Below are 18,247 nucleotides of genomic sequence, written 5' to 3'. Positions count from 1 at the left end.
AATTGAAAAGAGTTTGTTTAGACAGTGGATAATGGTTTTGCTTGTCATATCTCTGCAAGGAAAAGCGAAAGGAAAACGGGAATACTCATCAATTAGAGTAAGTAGATATTTGTTGCCATGTATAGAAGTAGGTAGAGGGCCTTTAAAATCAAGATTTAATCGTTGAAAAGGTAATATGGCTTGAATGAGAGTCCCTCCATTGGTATTGGCGAATTTGGGTTTCAGTAATTGACAGGATGAGCAAGAGTCAGTAATATTCTTAATTTGATCCGAAGTAAAAGGGAGGTTCCTCGTTCTTATAAAATGGCTTAGTCTTGAAACACCAGGATGACATAATTGTTTATGTAAATCACGAAGATCTTGTAGATTGTAAGTAAGAGCAGAGATGCGAGAGAATGTGTCAGCAGCAATATTTTCAGGTCCAGGTCGATAAACTATAGTGAAATTGTATTGGGATAATTCTATACGCCAACGACATATTTTGTCATTCTTAATTTTTGATTTTCTTTTATTGTCGAATATGAAGCTGATGCTCTTCTGATCTGTAATGACTTTAAAGTGCCTGCCGAGTAGAAAATGTCGCCACTTACGGAGAGCTTCTACAATAGCGGCTGCCTCTTTTTCTACTGCATGGTGCTTAATTTCGTTAGTATTGAGAGTTCTTGAAAAAAATGCAATAGGACGACCTTCTTGATTTAGTGTTGCAGCAATGCAATAGTTACTAGCGTCCGTTTCTACTTCAAATTCTTTATTTGGATCTACCGTTATTAAAGTGGCGTCTTTTAGATCATTTTTCAATGTTTGAAAAGATTTTAATACAGATGGAGGTAGTGGAAATTCTTTGTCTTGATTTAGTAATAACATTTTATCAGAAATTTTTTTAATGAATTTGCAGTAATAGGAAAACATTCCAACTATTCTTTTTTTAGATTTAAGATTCAGCGGAGGTGACATTTCGAGTAATGGTTTTAGTCTTTGATAATCGGGAGCTATTTGATTATTTTCTATGGTGTAGCCGAGTAGAGTAATAGAACTAGAAGAAATTATGCTTTTATTTTCATTTAAAGTGAGGTTATATTGTTTAGCAATTTTGTAGAATTTTTGAAGATTGTAATCGTGTTCTTCTTGATTTTTTCCGCATATAGTTACGTTATCAACATACACAAAGGTATCGGTTAGATTTTCTTTTTCTATAATATAGTCTATGCTCCTCTGGAAAGCACTTACTCCATTGGTGACGCCAAAAGGAAGACGAGTAAATTGAAAAAGTTTGCCACTTACTTCAAACGCAGTGAATTTACGATCAGCATGATTTATAGGTATTTGGTGATAAGCAGATTTTAGGCCGAGAGTAGAGAAGATGTTATATTGAGCGATGTCGTCTACCATCTTATTGATATTAGGCATTGGGTAAGCGTCTAGTTCCGTGAATCTATTAATGGTATCGCTGTAGTCGACTACCATTCTTTTCTTATGATTCTCATTCGAAGTTACAAGAACTTGCGCTCGCCACGGAGATATCGAAGGTTCAATTATGCCTTCTTTCAACATTCTAGCAGTCTCTTCTTTTATGAATTTGTTGGCGGCAAAAGTGTAACGTCGGGATTTTGTCGCAATAGGAGTAGTATGAGGAGAAAGATTAGAAAAGAGAGGAGGGGGTGGAACGTTTATGGTAGGAAAAAAATTATTCGTGTTTATAGCTCCAATTATAAGTTTGTCTCTAGGACCGTCGAATTTAAGTGTTACTTTTTTATATTTTTTTAAAATATCTTTTCCGATTATTAAATCAATGAAAAGGTTTTCAATGATTTCAATTGTTATTCCAGAATGGGTTTTATCTTTCAGTATTAAATCCACGACAGCTTCGCCAGTTATTTTAGCATGTTGATCGGAAGCAGCCAGAGCTATAGTTTTGTTTTTAGGTATTGTGAAGAGTTTAAGTTTTTTAGCAGTATTTTCATTAATGAATGTTTTTACACTGCCGGAGTCCACCATAGCGTTCACGAAGTGCCCGTTAATTTGGCATTGAGTGAATGTGACATCTTTGGAGTTAGTTCCTAGTCAGGATAGAGAAAGTGAGGGGTAGTCAGAGTCGTCATAAAGAACAGCAGTATGAGTGTTAGAAATAGAAGATTTACACACTTTAGCCCAATGACCATTTTTTTGCATTTTTTACATTCGGCGTTTCGTGCAGGACATAAATATCTAGGATGACGTGATTTTCCACAGAAAAAACAAACCCCTTTTGGATGCATATTTTCTTTAGTCACAGCTATACGATTGTAGCCCGAAGGATTATTTGTAGCTGCTACAGTAAAGTTATTTGCGTAGCTTATCGAATGCTTTTCTGCTTGTTCAAGAGATCTGGCCGTGGCATATGTGTCTTGTAAAGTCAGGATGGGTTTTTCTAACAGTCGTTGTCGGATGGACGAAGAAGAAATTCCACCGATGAAAGCTTCCCGAATGTATTGATTTTTGTTTTCTTCAGCAGAAACCGCTTCGAAGTTACATATTTTGGCAAGCATTTCCAATTGTAGTATGAAGGCATCTATATTTTGTGTTGTTTGTTGCTTCGTCGTCATCAATCGATATCTATTATAAACAATATTTTCAGGTTTTAAATAAGCGGCGTCCAATGTTCTTAATGCACTATCGTAGTCGGTTTTATCGCTTATTAAATCGAAAACAGAGGCTGAAATACAATTGATCAAGGCAAAGAAATTATCTGAAGTGTTTTCGATTAATCCGTTATTATGTGAGCGGATATAATTCTGGAGGGTTAATTTCCAATGCCTATAGGATTTTTCGGAATTAGGGCATGTAGGTTCCACCTCGAATCTGTCGGGACGTAAGATTCGATCCATTATTTATTTATTTTTTTTTTACAGTTAATAAAATTGAAGTGAATAGTATCAGTAAGTAAAGAATTGCCTTTTAGAAAGGTTTTATTAACTGTAAAATACACGTACGCTCTTGAAAGGATCGAGCGGGAAAATGAAACAGAGGGCGCTTTTATTATGAATGTCAATCCCAAGGGGGATAACTCTTAACAACAAATTAAATCATAACATTTTCCGTATTTTCCGTTCCTGAGCGGTAAGTAATGCTGAATTTGAATTGTGATAGTTCGATCCGCCAACGACATATCTTATCATTTTTAATTTTTTATTTTCTCTTATTATCGAACATAAAACTAACGCTCTTTTGATCTGTAATAACTTTGAAATGTCTCCCGAGTAAGAAGTGTCGCCACTTTCGAAGAGCTTCGACAATCGCAGCAGCTTCTTTTTCGACCGTGTGATGTCTAATCTCGTTCGGGCTTAGTGTCCGAGAAAAGAATGCAACGGGTCTACCCTGTTGGTTCAGCGTAGCAGCAATGCAGTATTTACTGGCATCAGTTTCCACTACAAATTCTTTGTCCGGGTCAACAGTTATAAGGGTGGCATTACTTAAGTCTGTCTTCAGCGTCTGAAAAGAATTTAGAATAGCCGGGGGTAGTGGAAACTCCCTGTTATGGTTCAGCGGCAGTATCTTATCAGAAAAATTTCGAATGAATTTACTATAGTAAGAGAACATACCAATTATTTGGTTTTGCGACTGTAAATTTAGAGGCGGTGGCATTTCAAGGAGTGGTTTTAGCCTCAGGTAATCAGGAGTAATTTGGTTGTTCTGGATTGTGTACCCAAGAAGTGTGATAGAAGTAGTAGAAATGATGCTCTTACTTTGGTTGAGTGTGATGTTGCATTTTTTTGCTACATTATAAAACCTTTGAAGGTTGTAATCATGTTCTTGTTGATCCTTTCCGCATATCGTGACATTGTCTACATACACAAACGTATCTGTTAATTTTTCTCTTTCTACAATGCCATCGATGCATCTTTGAAAGGCACTAACTCCGTTAGTGACTCCAAAAGGGATACGAGTAAATTGGTAAAGTTTTCCATTTACTTCGAATGCTGTGTATTTCCGATCGGCGTGACTAATTGGGATTTGATGGTAAGCAGACTTCAGGTCAAGTGTTTTAAAAACGATGTATCGAGCTATGTCATCAATCATTTTAGTAATGTTAGGCAGAGAAAATTTTAGGAGAAATTTTGATACATGGAAAACTGTTACTCTTACCCATCGCTCCAATAACAAGTTCTTCCCTGGGACCGTCGAATTTCAATGTCACAGTTTTATATTGTTTTAGAAGGTCTTTTCCGACAATCATATTCGTGAACAGGTCCTTAATTACTTCCACCGTCATGACGTGGTGGTTTTTACCGTTTAGAGAGATGTCAACAACAGTTTCGCCGATGATTTTAGCATGATGATTCGGGTCAGCCAATGCTACGGTTTTCAGTTTGGGGATAACAAAAAGTTTCAGCTTTCTTGCTGTATTTTTGCTAATGAACGTCCCCACGCTGCCGGAGTCTACCATAGCATTTACTACCTGCCCATTTATTTCGCATTTGGTGTAGGTGATGTCTTTGGCACCCGTTCCTAGTCAGGAGAGATTGGGTGGGGGGGAGTCCGGGTCGTACAACACAGCAGCAGGAGAGGAGGATGATCTACATACCTTAGCTCAATGGCCATTTTTTAAACATTTTCTACACTCGGCATTACGCGCAGGACACATCGCCCGTGCATGCCGTGTGTTCCCACAGAAGAAACAACTTCCTTTTTGTAATGTATTTCCTTTTACAGCGGCTAAGGGAGTTTCTTCTGGTTGAACTACGGTAGCTGTTATGCTCGGGTGGTAATCGAAGCTGGCTGTATGCTTCTCCGCTTGTTCTAGGGACCTAGCCACTGTAAATGTCTCTTGTAGCGTCGAGAAAGGTTTTTCAAGTAAGCGCTGATGGATAGACGAAGACGAGATGCCGCTAATGAACGCGTCCCGTATATATTGTTTTTTGTTTTCCTCGGCACTTACCGCTTGAAATTCGCAAGATTTAGCGAATACTTCCAATTGTTGCATGAACTCGTCAATGGTTTGTGTCGGTTTCTGTTTACTTGTCAGGAGTTGATGTCTGTTAAATACAATGTTTGTTGGTTTCATATAAATAGCGTCTATGGCGCCGTTGTAATCTGTGGCATCGCTTATAATTTTGAAAATTGTAGCCGAGACAGAATTGATCAAAGCGAAAAGATTTTGCGCATTGTTTTCGATTTGGCCGTTATTTAACGTGCGTAGATAGTATTCGAATGTTAACTTCCAATGTTTGTATATTTTTTCCGAATTCGGAGCAGTTTGTTCTGTGTTAAATCTGTCTGGCCGCAGTAATTTGTCCATTTTTTTTATTTTTTTTATTTTAAGCTGATAAAATTGAAATGATAAAAGAAGAATGAATAAGAATGCCTTTCGTAAAGGTTTTATCAGCTTAAAATATATACACGTGTTTGGCAAAATCAATATGGCGGAGTCCTTAGTTCCAGCCAAGGGGAATAACTATGATTCATTTCCTGAAGAGTTACAGCAATTTATTATACCAGCCCCGTTTTAAGTTTGTCCCGTTTTTTTTTTGTTTTTTTTAGCCTCCCCAATCAGGTGACAAATCGCATGATTTGTCAGAGATGCAGGTTTCCTTATGAAGTTTTCGTAAGAGGTGTGGTCAATAAAGTGTTCTGACCCGCATCACTCTTTCAACTGACGAATCGATGTATCTGCCACAGGGGGGGGGGTCTTTTGTTACTAACATTGTAAATATTTCAGTTTTATTTAGTATATAAAAACTTTATTTTCCCAAACCCTCTTTTCTTATGGGTGTTAATTAGGTTACCATGGTATGATGTTCTTATGGTGATTGACGAATGATGTATACGCTGATGGATGTATAGTATGAATGTGGTATTGTGGTGAAAGTAGAGTGAAAGTAGGAACTAGTTAGGTTAGATTAGTTAGCATTAGACAGCAAAGACCGTCCTTTCCCCTCCCTCCATGTTCGGCCTTGAGCCAAATTTTTCTGAATTTTTACTGTGTAAAATTTTCAAAAAATAAATATCTTTATTCTTATTTTTTATGTTACTGTGGTTACAAGACCTGAGAAGAAGGTCGCGAAGAAGATTGTATTTTTTTTTCGCAACCTCACTTCAGTTATATGATTTTTTTTCAACAAAAAAAAGAGACAAAAAAAACAACAACAAATAAAGATGTTTCGTTTCATTTCGATGATAAAAAAACTGAGAAAAATGGGGGGGGGGACGAAACGTTTCGATTCATATTAACGATTTACGGTTAGATGTTTTGCTGTCTTAATTGGAATTCGGGTAAATTATTTCCTTTAGCCGAATTACACCCATGGTAAGTAACCAGTCAAGATTATCGATCAACTTTAAGCTTTAATCTTTAAAACACGTTAAAAAATAATCGGAAATCGATTTAAAAACTAACGCTTTCTAAACTATGTTCATCTATGAGTTTCTGTCATTAAATTGCACGTGCAACGAAGTAGAAAATTAACACGATAAAAAAAATAGGAATATCTTCATTTTAAACTGTACAAGTACCGTTTGGTAAACTGCACAAGCATCAGATTAACTTTAGGCTTTATTGCTTCAAACACAATAAAAAACAAAAACAAAACAGGAATCTATAAATAAATAAATAAATAAATAAAACAAAATACGAAAAGGCGGTTTTAAAAACTATCAGTTTCCGCCATTAAATGCACATGCAACGAATTATAAAATTAATAAAGATGAAACTTTTAATTTGTAATTTAACTTGTAAACTGTTCTCTCTCATGTAAATAGTAAAATGTTAAATAAAATAATATTAATTTTATCCGTGAAATTCACCAAACAGATCGGCTCTATTTCGAAATGATTTATTTTTTTTATTTTTTCTCTTCAATTTTGTTTTCTGCGAACTTGCTCTTCCGGTCGTCATCTTGAATATTGAGCAATGAATTAGAGAATTAATAAAGATGAAACTTGTAATCTGTTCTCTCTCATGTAAATATTAAAATGTTAAATAAAATAATACTAATTTTATCCGTGATATTCACCAAATAGATCGGCTTTATTTCGAAATAATTTCTTTTTTTTTTTTTAATTTTCCTCTTCAATTTTGTTTTCTGCGAACTTGCTCTTCCGTTCGTCATCTTGAATGTTAACTTGAGCTTGTAAAGTCAATTCACATTTGAAAAATCGTTTCCTTTATAAAAGCAGATAAAGTTAATCGAAAGTAGATTATAAAACAAAAGCGTAAGTATTACTACATGAATTTAGTATCGATTTTTTCACCTTTGCAGAATACGTTAAAAATGTAAGGGAGATAGCTACATTTACTGAGTGAATAATCCTAATGAAAATGTGTATTTTTTTTATTTTCATCTTTTTTTCATTTAACATATCAGATTTTGTTTTCAATACTGAAAACTAGGGACTACTATTTTAATATTTACATGAGAACAACTTACAAACTCCATCTTTATTAATTCTCTAATTTTTAAGTGACTAATAGGAACTATCATTTTTATGTGAATCTTTTCCAAAAATGTACACATGATCTTGTGACGTCATTAATTGATGCGAGCAACGGCGAACAGTTTTTTTTTAACTATTATCTACTGTATTAAATTTAATAGGAATTTATTTTACTTAAAGATTTAATTATCGAAATGTAATAAAATATTCATCATTATTGTTAGAAATAATTAAATAAAATCTGGGTTTTTTTCCAAGTTTTACTCCGATAAATTGTGTCATAATATTTGATTTCCTTACATAAAAATATGTGATCGGTTTACGTGATTTTTGGAATATGACATCTTCGTGCGGTGGCAGGTACATCATAAAGATTTTTAACGATTTTTCTTGAAAAAAATTTTTTTATCGGCCCAATTAAATTATTTAAAAAAAACAATAATATTAAATTTATATCAATTTTTTAATTACAACTTCAAGGTAAGTTTTTGTTGAATACGTATATTTAAATTAAAAAATATATATATATATACATATATTTACTTATTTGAACTCTTTTGTTTCATAATAAATAGAAATTTCGATAGATTTAAATATATTTTGTCCAAATTTCGAAAAAACTAAATATTTGGGGAGGGGGGATTCACGCACTAAAATATTTCCCCTCGTTTATTTTACAGAAAAAAATAAATATGTAGGGGGGGGTACACGCACTAAAATATTTCCCCTCGTATATTTTACAGAAAAAACTAAATATTTGGGGGGAGGGGGACACGCACTAAAATATTTCCCCTCATATATTTTACAGAAAAAAATAAATATTTGAATGGGAGGGGGGACACCCACTAAAATATTTATTTAAAATATGAGAAATTGCGTTCGAAAATGGATAAGTATCGAAAATTTCAAAAATCATTTGTTGATTTTTGCTAGATTCATTAAACATGGGCATGTTTTCACGTTTGGAATGCTTACTACATGGGAATGGTCTTTTAAAGCACCAATTATTTAAACAATATTTTCGTCTTGCAATTTCATTATTTTCGTTTGATGAAAATTTTTTTTTTTTTAAATCATTACTGGTTTATTTTGCCCTTCTTTTAAATGGTACAAGAGTTCTATTGATAATATTAACTCATAATAAAATTACATCGTTTTACGTATGGGGGGTAGTTCTGTGGTGAATTTTGGCTGTGCCTAATGAAAACTAAAAAAACAATGGTCAATGTCAACTCCGAAAATTCTTTACAATGACGACTTTTATAGGTTTTCCAGGGTACTGAAGAAGGGGCGCAGAGAATTAGTTTACATGATATGATGAAATTAATTTTTCAAAAAGTGGGGATCACTTTTTTTCTGTATAAATTTAATGTAAAATGAGCACCAACTTTCTGGCCACATGGTGATATTTGGGGGAGGGGCTGGGAGGGGAGGGGCATTTTAGTAAAGTGTTACTTCCTTTCTTAACAATCACCTTTAACATGACGACTTCTATAGGTTTTCAGGTATGCTGAAAATGAATATCGCATTTTAAATTGCCGCAAACAAGTAATTTTATGGATATTAAACAAAGTAATTCTTTATTCTTTATGTCATCAGTTGTGACCACCATTAATAACATAAGGAATTACATTGATTAATATTCGGAAAATTGTCACTGTCTTGTTAACTCAATTTTTTTCTTTCCGAGAATAAATTTCTTTTTTCTTTTGTTAAATGTCTTAATATGGCGAGCACCCAATGCATGGTGAATATCATCTGATGATTTAAAATTAACATCGGTTGATGACACTTGATAACTTCCATGTTCGAGTTTATAAACAAGAAAAAATTCATTTCTTTCTGATAATCTTTTTTTTCATGACTCATTCCTAATGCTTCATATATTCTGTCAAAATGGTTAGCTGAAATCATGTTCCAAAGTGTCACGTATGGATCGAACCCCAAGAAAGGAATATTTTTTAAAAACAGAAAATAGATCTTACCCAACCTAAATAATTCCCTCTCACTGGTGTTATGTCTTATTAAGCTGATGAACGTTCTTTTGTTCATGTTAAGAAGGGTAAGAGTCTTAGGAGTGTTCATGGAAGTAAGAGATGGGATATTAACATATTGTTAGAGAAGAGATGTGGACATTATCAAGTATATATAAAGAGAGAGAGAGTGTGTGTACATATAAATACGCTTTGAGAGGTGATTTGATATCTAGATAGATAGACCGATAGATTGACATTTATGCTTTGACAGTTCTCTATGAAACGGCTGTGTTTATATAACATAAATAGAATGACACATATACTTTCTAAACATATATTTTTTAGATGATGATTTTCAAATGGTTCTTACATATAAATTGACAATACGTTTTCTCGTTGTAATGATGGACACAGGAGACGGCAGTTATAAAAAAAACATGATGTGTCCAAATTATTTGCAATTTTTGATGTCACGCTATACGTCATGACTCTACAATTCATTAACGGCTTCTCCCATTGATGTTGACTCCTCAATATTGGGATATAAGCTTGTTCTGTGGCTCAATCACTATCCAACTCATTGGACTTCCTTTATCGATGTTGCCCGCAAATGTTCCCCATGCGCCTTCTGGTGATTCTTATAATAAAACAGATCTCCAATCTTAAAATCTACTGACTTTATTTTCTTATTCTTGTTCTCTATCAGTTTTTTTCCTAACTTCCTGAATGTTATCCCTTATTAAAGTAAAAGATCGATCCATCTCTTGTTGCTCATCAGCATAGTAAACTCTACAAGGCATTAATATCTAATGGCAGGATCACATCTCTTTTGTAGAGCAAATAATATGGTGAGAATTTTGTCGTTTCACTCGCATGGAATGCGACAGCTGCCAACAAAGGCCAACGATGGAGTACTGTTGCCACATCTTGGCAGGAGCTGCTAGAAGCAGCTTATCCTGCCTTGACAGAGTTCAAAATAGACTTTGCCATAGCTTAATGGGGGATGCCCTTTCTCCTCCCTGCAATCTGTTTATCACGGAAGAGACATTGTGAGCCTGCTTCTGCTTTGTTATTTTCAAGTCCAATGTAAATAAGTTCTTGATACACTGTCCCTCTAAGTAATCAAATTTACAAAATTCCCACTACTTATGTTTACCACGCTATAATTACATTGACTAATCTATACCCATTAAGCCTTATCCTCGAGTGGCCTCTGGGCCATGATGAGTGGTGATTCCTGTGTAAAAATCTTTCTTTTTAAATATCCCATGACAACTTATTGTTTCTGATCTTTTTTGCTTAACTGTCATGCATCATACTATGAAATCTTTCTACTTCATTCTTTGTTTGGTGATAAAATGACGTGGTCACATGATGTATGCTGAGGTCCTTGAATACCTTCTTCATCACTTTGTTAACAGCTGGGGTGGTGCCCCGAATCTGAGGAGAATTTCATCCAACAACAGATGTAACACAATTTCTGTATTCTTATTAGGAACCACAAAAGCCTCTGGTCAACCACTACACATATCGATAAAAGTCACTCTGGTTACCCAAAAGTATCTTTGGATAGAGCCCAAAAATATCCAATGCCAGTTTTATGAAATGAATTATTTTTGCTTAATGAGATGAAATGTCTTTTAAACGACCATAATTGTCACTCGTTTTTTAAGTTGCATCGGTACATATAACCTTATGAATAATTTGTTGTCGGGTTGGGACAAGTAATACACTAACTTGTCCATCACAATGAACTTTTGTTCTGCATCCGCATCTATAAACCTAAATATTTCATTATCTGAATCTTGATCTCGAATATATTAAAAACCAACAATGTAGGATGGTCGTTCAGTACCAATAAGACCTCAAGCTTCTTAAAACTCTTAAAATATATAATGTACATTATTATTTATAAATTTATTTGTTTAAAACTCTTAAAATATATAATGTGTATTATTATTTATAAATTTATTAACTTAAAACGCTTAAAATATAAAATGTACATTATTATTTATAAATTTATTTCTTTAAACTCTTAAAATATATAATGTACATTATTATTTATAAATTTATTTGTTTAAAACTCTTAAAATATATAACGTACATTATTATTTATGAATTTATTTGTTTAAAACTTAAAATATATAATGTGCATTATTATTTATAAATTTATTTACTTAAAATTTTTTAAATATATAATGTACATTATTATTTATAAATTTTTTAGGTTAAAACTTGAAATATACAATCTACATTATTATTTATAAATTTATTTGCTTAAAACTCTTAAAATATATAATGTACATTATTATTTATAAATTTATTTGTTTAAAACTCTTAAAAGATATAATGTACATTATTATTCATAAATTTATTTGTTTAAAACTCTTAAAATATAAAATTTACATTACTATTTATGAATTTATTTGTTTAAAACTCTTAAAATATATAATCTACATTATTATTTATAAATTTCTTTGCTTAAAACTCTTAAAATATATAATGTCCATTATTATTAAAAAAATTATTTGTTTAAAACTTTTACAGTATATAATGTACATTATTATTTATAAATTTATTTGTCTAAAACTCTTAAAATATATAATCTACATTATTATTTATAAACTTATTTGCTTTAAACTCTTAAAAATACATTATACATTATTATTTATATATTTATTTGCTTAAAACTCTTAAAATATATAATGCACATTACCATTTATAAATTTATTTGCTTAAAACTCTTAAAATATATAATGTACATTATTATTTAAAAATTTATTTGCTTTAAACTCTTAAAATATATAATGTACATTACTATTTATGAATTTATTTGTTTAAAACTCTTACAATATATAATTATTATTTATAAATGTATTTGTCTAAAACTCTTAAAATATATAATGTACATTATTATAAATTTATTTGTTTAAAACTCTTAAGATATATAATGTACATTATTATTTATAAATTTATTTGTTTAAAACTCTTAAAATATATAATCTACATTATTATTTATAAAATTATTTGCTTTGAACTCTTACAAATATAATATACATTATTATTTATATATTTATTTACTTAAAACTCTTAAAATATATAATGCAAATTATTATTTATAAATTTATTTGTTTAAAACTTTAAAAATATATACTGCTCATTATTATTTATGAATTTATTTGTTTTAAACTCTTAAAATATAAAATTTACATTACTATTTATGAATTTATTTGTTTAAAACTCTTCAAATATACAATGCACATTATTATTTATAAATGTATTTGTTTAAAACTCTTCAAATATATGATGCACATTATTATTTATAAATGTATTTGTTTAAAACTCTTCAAATATATAATGCACATTATTATTTATAAATGTATTTGTTTAAAACTCTTCAAATATATAATGCACATTATTATTTATAAATGTATTTGTTTAAAACTCTTCAAATATATAATGCACATTATTATTTATAAATGTATTTGTTTAAAACTCTTCAAATATATAATGCACATTATTATTTATAAATGTATTTGTTTAAAACTCTTCAAATATATAATGCACATTATTATTTATAAATTTATTTGTTTAAAACTCTTAAAATATATAATGCACATTATTATTTATAAATGTATTTGTTTAAAACTCTTCAAATATACAATGCACATTATTATTTATAAATGTATTTGTTTAAAACTCTTCAAATATATGATGCACATTATTATTTATAAATGTATTTGTTTAAAACTCTTCAAATATATAATGCACATTATTATTTATAAATGTATTTGTTTAAAACTCTTCAAATATATAATGCACATTATTATTTATAAATGTATTTGTTTAAAACTCTTCAAATATATAATGCACATTATTATTTATAAATGTATTTGTTTAAAACTCTTCAAATATATAATGCACATTATTATTTATAAATGTATTTGTTTAAAACTCTTCAAATATATAATGCACATTATTATTTATAAATTTATTTGTTTAAAACTCTTAAAATATATAATGCACATTATTATTTATAAATGTATTTGTTTAAAACTCTTCAAATATACAATGCACATTATTATTTATAAATGTATTTGTTTAAAACTCTTCAAATATATGATGCACATTATTATTTATAAATGTATTTGTTTAAAACTCTTCAAATATATAATGCACATTATTATTTATAAATGTATTTGTTTAAAACTCTTCAAATATATAATGCACATTATTATTTATAAATGTATTTGTTTAAAACTCTTCAAATATATAATGCACATTATTATTTATAAATGTATTTGTTTAAAACTCTTCAAATATATAATGCACATTATTATTTATAAATGTATTTGTTTAAAACTCTTAAAATATATAATGCACATTATTATTTATAAATTTATTTGTTTAAAACTCTTAAAATATATAATGCACATTATTATTCATAAATTTATTTGTTTAAAACTCTTCAAATATACAATGCACATTATTATTTATAAATGTATTTGTTTAAAATTATTTTATAAAATTATTTGTTTTAAACTCTGAAAATATATAATTTATATTATTATTTAAAAATTTATTTGCTTTAAACTCTGAAAATATATAATGTATATTATTATTTATAAATTTATTTGCTTTAAACTCTGAAAATATATAATGTACATTATTATTTAAAAATTTATTTGCTTTAAACTCTGAAAATATATAATGTATATTATTATTTATAAATTTATTTGCTTTAAACTCTGAAAATATATAATGTACATTATTATTTATAAATGTATTTGTTTAAAACTCTTAAAATATATAATGTACATTATTATTTAAAAATTTATTTGCTTGAAACTCTGAAAATATATAATGTATATTATTATTTATAAATTCGTTTGAAAAACAAAACGGGGGTATTTTGACGACTTAAATGCTTTGGTTTGTAAAATATGACTATTTTATTAGCAGAAGCCCCTGTAAATGTATGATTATCCTCAGTGCTTTATCATTCATGTGTATTGATACTAATAACAATACATGTCAAAATTAGATGGAAAGTTTAAAAAACAATACACTAGAGAGCTAGACACAATATAGTAGTTAAGAGTGATTCAACTTTCCAGAAACATGTCGTTCATGTCTATCAGCTTATGTAAAAATCATGACTAAGAGATTCCATGTAAATGTGGAAAATTATACAACAGTAAGGTTAGAAAAACATTGAAAAACTGAATGAATTGAAAAATATCTGATGAGATTGAAAAATCAGTTATGGCTGAATATATATGGACGGAAAAATGGGGTAAAAATTTTAGATGGAGAAGAACAATGAAGAGTAAGCCAGCTTAAGAAAAGCGCATAATCTGGGTGATTATCAACTACTAAGCCTACCTAATATAGTATTTAACACGATATAACAAATAGCACACACGCATATATATATACATATATACATATATATATATATATATATATATATATATATACGCACACACACATGTACACACACACACATATATATATATTAATATGTAGTAAAAACTGTCTATACATCCATATATACTGATAACATCTAGAAACAAAATAGTTCCTCATATTCTTACTAGGATTGTCTGGTAGGAACCATTGTGCTATGACATGTTTCTATGGTTATATTTGCTTGCTATCATCCGTGGTGCTATGGTTAGATTACTTGGTAAATTTTAGTTGTAAGTCACATATTCCTGAACGTTGAAGTTTCAATCCTCAGTGAGATTGAAAATAGAATTAAAATTTACTTAGGAAGTTTTATCCAGTCATCGCTACCAATACGAGAGCGTGCTAATCTTATATATTAAATAAGAGTTTCAATTCAGAATTATGTAAAGATTTCTAAGTTCAAAATAAAGGTTCCCAAGTTCGAAAAAATACACCTGAATAAGATCAGAAGTGAAATAGAAACGTTGTGAAAATAACAGCCAAAATGAGAAAATTATTCTGAAGAATCCAAATATGAATAATCAATGCTCATCTCTAAAATGAAAAACGTAATTATTTTTAGTTAAATACTTAAAAATAAAAACACATTAATTTTCTTAACAAACCAGTATTGAATAACACTATACTCATTTTTTAATTTCAATCCTAATAGATGTTGCGGATATTTTTTAATAAAAATCAGCATGATAAATTAAATTTTCCAACATGAAATGTACTTTTTCAAATGTATTTTATAATTTCAGAATTTGCAACAATGATAAGGAATTCATCAATGGACAAGAAGTGCCTTTCTTCATTGCTGATATTAAAATCGTTAAAATAAATATAAATTTCTTCATATAAATTTTCCAAAGTTGTCTATCATCATACATTTCATTGCATATACTTTTTCTGGAATAATGCAAGCAAACATGAAAGCCAAAGCACATTCTTGTGAACTTTGTGGTTTTTCTTTTGCATGGAAGTCACATTTGTTGAGTCATATGCTAATACATACGGGAGAGAAACCACATTCTTGTAAAGTATGTGGTTCTTCTTTTGCACAGAAGTCACATTTGTTGCATCATGTGAAAATGCATACGGAATACAAACCACATTCTTGTGAAGTATGTGGATATTCTTTTGCATGGAAGTCAAGTTTGTTGCGTCATATGCTTACACATACGGGAGAGAAACCACATTCTTGTGAAGTATGTGGATATTCTTTTGCATGTAAGTCAAATTTGATGAGTCATATGAAAACACATACGGGAGAGAAACCACATTCTTGTGAAGTATGTGGTTCTTCTTTTGCACTTAAGTCAAGTTTGTTGAGTCATATGAAAACACATACGGGAGAGAAACCACATTCTTGTAAAGTTTGTGGTTCTTCTTTTACATGGAAGTCAAGTTTGTTGAGTCATATAAAAACACATACAGGAGAGAAACTACATTCTTGTGAAGTATGTGGTTCTTCTTTTGCACAGAAGTCAACTTTGTTTAGTCATATAAAAACACATACAGGAGAGAAACCACATTCTTGTGAAGTATGTGGTTCTTCTTTTGCACAGAGGTCAAATTTGTTGAGTCATATTAAAACACATACGGGAGAGAAACCACATTCTTGTGAAGTATGTGGTTCTTCTTTTGCACAGAGGTCAAATTTGATAAGGCACACAAAAACACATACGGGAGAGAAACAACATTCTTGTAAAGTATGTGGTTCTTCATTTAAATTGAAGTCAGTTCTCTTGCGTCATATGAAAATACATACTGGGTGTCCCTAATGATGCTGGACTTAACAGAGCAGAGAAGGTAAAAATAAAATACCAAGGATTTACGTATGTACAACATGGAACAATATCTGATGATCTTCCAAAATCAATACATAAAATGTTATACCAGCCTAACACAACAAGAACCAGCAGAACAACATCTATCCGGAAACTGGCCAACCATTTTGCACAAGACTTTCTTACAAATATGATAGGATCAGAAAACAAATCTGCTACAGAAGTCACACAAAATAGTTAAAAATACTTCACAACTTGCATTTCAGAACATCGGAAATATGGGCCAAACAATAATGTGACAAGTCTTTTATGGATTTATTAGCGAGGGGTACCCGGCGTTGCCCGGGTGTTTGGAGGTGTGTCTGGTTTGGGGTAAATCAAAACTCTGGGGGGGATGGGGTTAAAATAAAAAAAAATGTTTTGGTAGGTAAGTATGAGGATCGAACCGGAACCCTTGAGGAAAAATTGGAAATTAAAGTGTGAAAAGAACCGTGCGAGATTTGCACCACTGCGACATACCAACGGAAACGCGTTTGAATTTATTTAATTACCTAGATTTGGCAGGTGCACGTTTTAATGACTTAATGAGGTCAACTGTTGACTGCAGAGTAAGATTTCATTTACTGCGGAATGCATGGGTAGGGGGAAACCAGAAAAATGCCGCCAAAATTAATTATAGAAAAAGGCTTAATCCACATGTGGTGAGCGAAAACTATTGAATATTTATCTTCCTGAAGTCGAACAAATTAAATAGACAGGCGAGCTCCGTTGTTAAGTCTGAGATATTACCATTTAGATGTGATATAAAAAGTTGTTAGACGAGCGACTGCTTCTCTGAAAAAAGTCTTTTGTAGCCATACAGAAAAAGCGAACACACATACATTTTCGCTTTTATATTTATAGATTATTATATAAGTAAGAAAAATCGGCCAAACAATAGTGTGACAAGTCTTTTATGGATTTATTATTATATAAGTAAGGAAAGCTTAATAGACTGGCTTTAAAGAGGATGTTTTTACTATGATCAGGACAAAATTATAATGATGACCAATGCTTTTAAATAGATAGAAAAAAAGTTGGAATGTTTGAAATATTTCTAGTTCAGTAATTTAAAGGAACAAGTGAAATTAGAAAAAAGAATAAAAAAACTGACAAATATATTTGGTGAAATGATTTCTCGGTTGAAATGTATGAGAATTAATTTCTCGGTTGAAATGTATAAAATTAAAAAAGAGACAACATTTTGTTGTTCTTTGAATAAAAAGAAAGACTTGTGTCATGTTTTAGTATTTTTTCTTTTTTTTTGTTACAAGACTGACTTTTTGAAGCACGCAAGTTAAGTAGATTTTGATTTTTCTGACAAAGTAAAATAAGAAAACTGAAAAGCCATATTTTTGTAATGTGTGTGGCTCTTCTCTAACGAGAGAAAATAATATGATCCTTTGATGATCTTAATCATTTTCTTTAAATAAAGTTTTTATTCTCAAAGTTTCGTTGCTTAATTGCTAAATAAGTAGAACTGCTATGCAACGTGATTATGACATGTATGTGTCGATTGCTCTAGAATGAATTTTAAGATGTGCTATAATGTGAGTCAAAAGTTTTCAAAAGAATGAT

At 30.4% G+C, this 18,247-nt stretch overlaps 1 long non-coding RNA gene across 1 annotated transcript in view; it reads left to right on the top strand.

Moving 5' to 3' along the window:
• The window catches only part of LOC145270647 (uncharacterized), a 109,220-nt gene extending 91,315 nt beyond the window's left edge, over positions 1–17,905 (top strand). Inside the window, exon 2 of the long non-coding RNA XR_013865489.1 lies at positions 15,602–17,905. This is a non-coding gene — a long non-coding RNA (uncharacterized LOC145270647). The remainder of the gene's footprint in view (positions 1–15,601) is intronic.
• Positions 17,906–18,247: the final 342 nt, after the last annotated feature.

Source organism: Euprymna scolopes, chromosome 46, assembly GCF_053919585.1.
Source record: "Euprymna scolopes isolate OS-2025 chromosome 46, ASM5391958v1, whole genome shotgun sequence".
In the NCBI taxonomy this organism is placed as follows: Eukaryota; Metazoa; Mollusca; class Cephalopoda; order Sepiida; family Sepiolidae; genus Euprymna; species Euprymna scolopes.
Note: the sequence above shows the minus strand (reverse complement) of the source record. Positions and strands in the feature narration are given on the sequence as shown.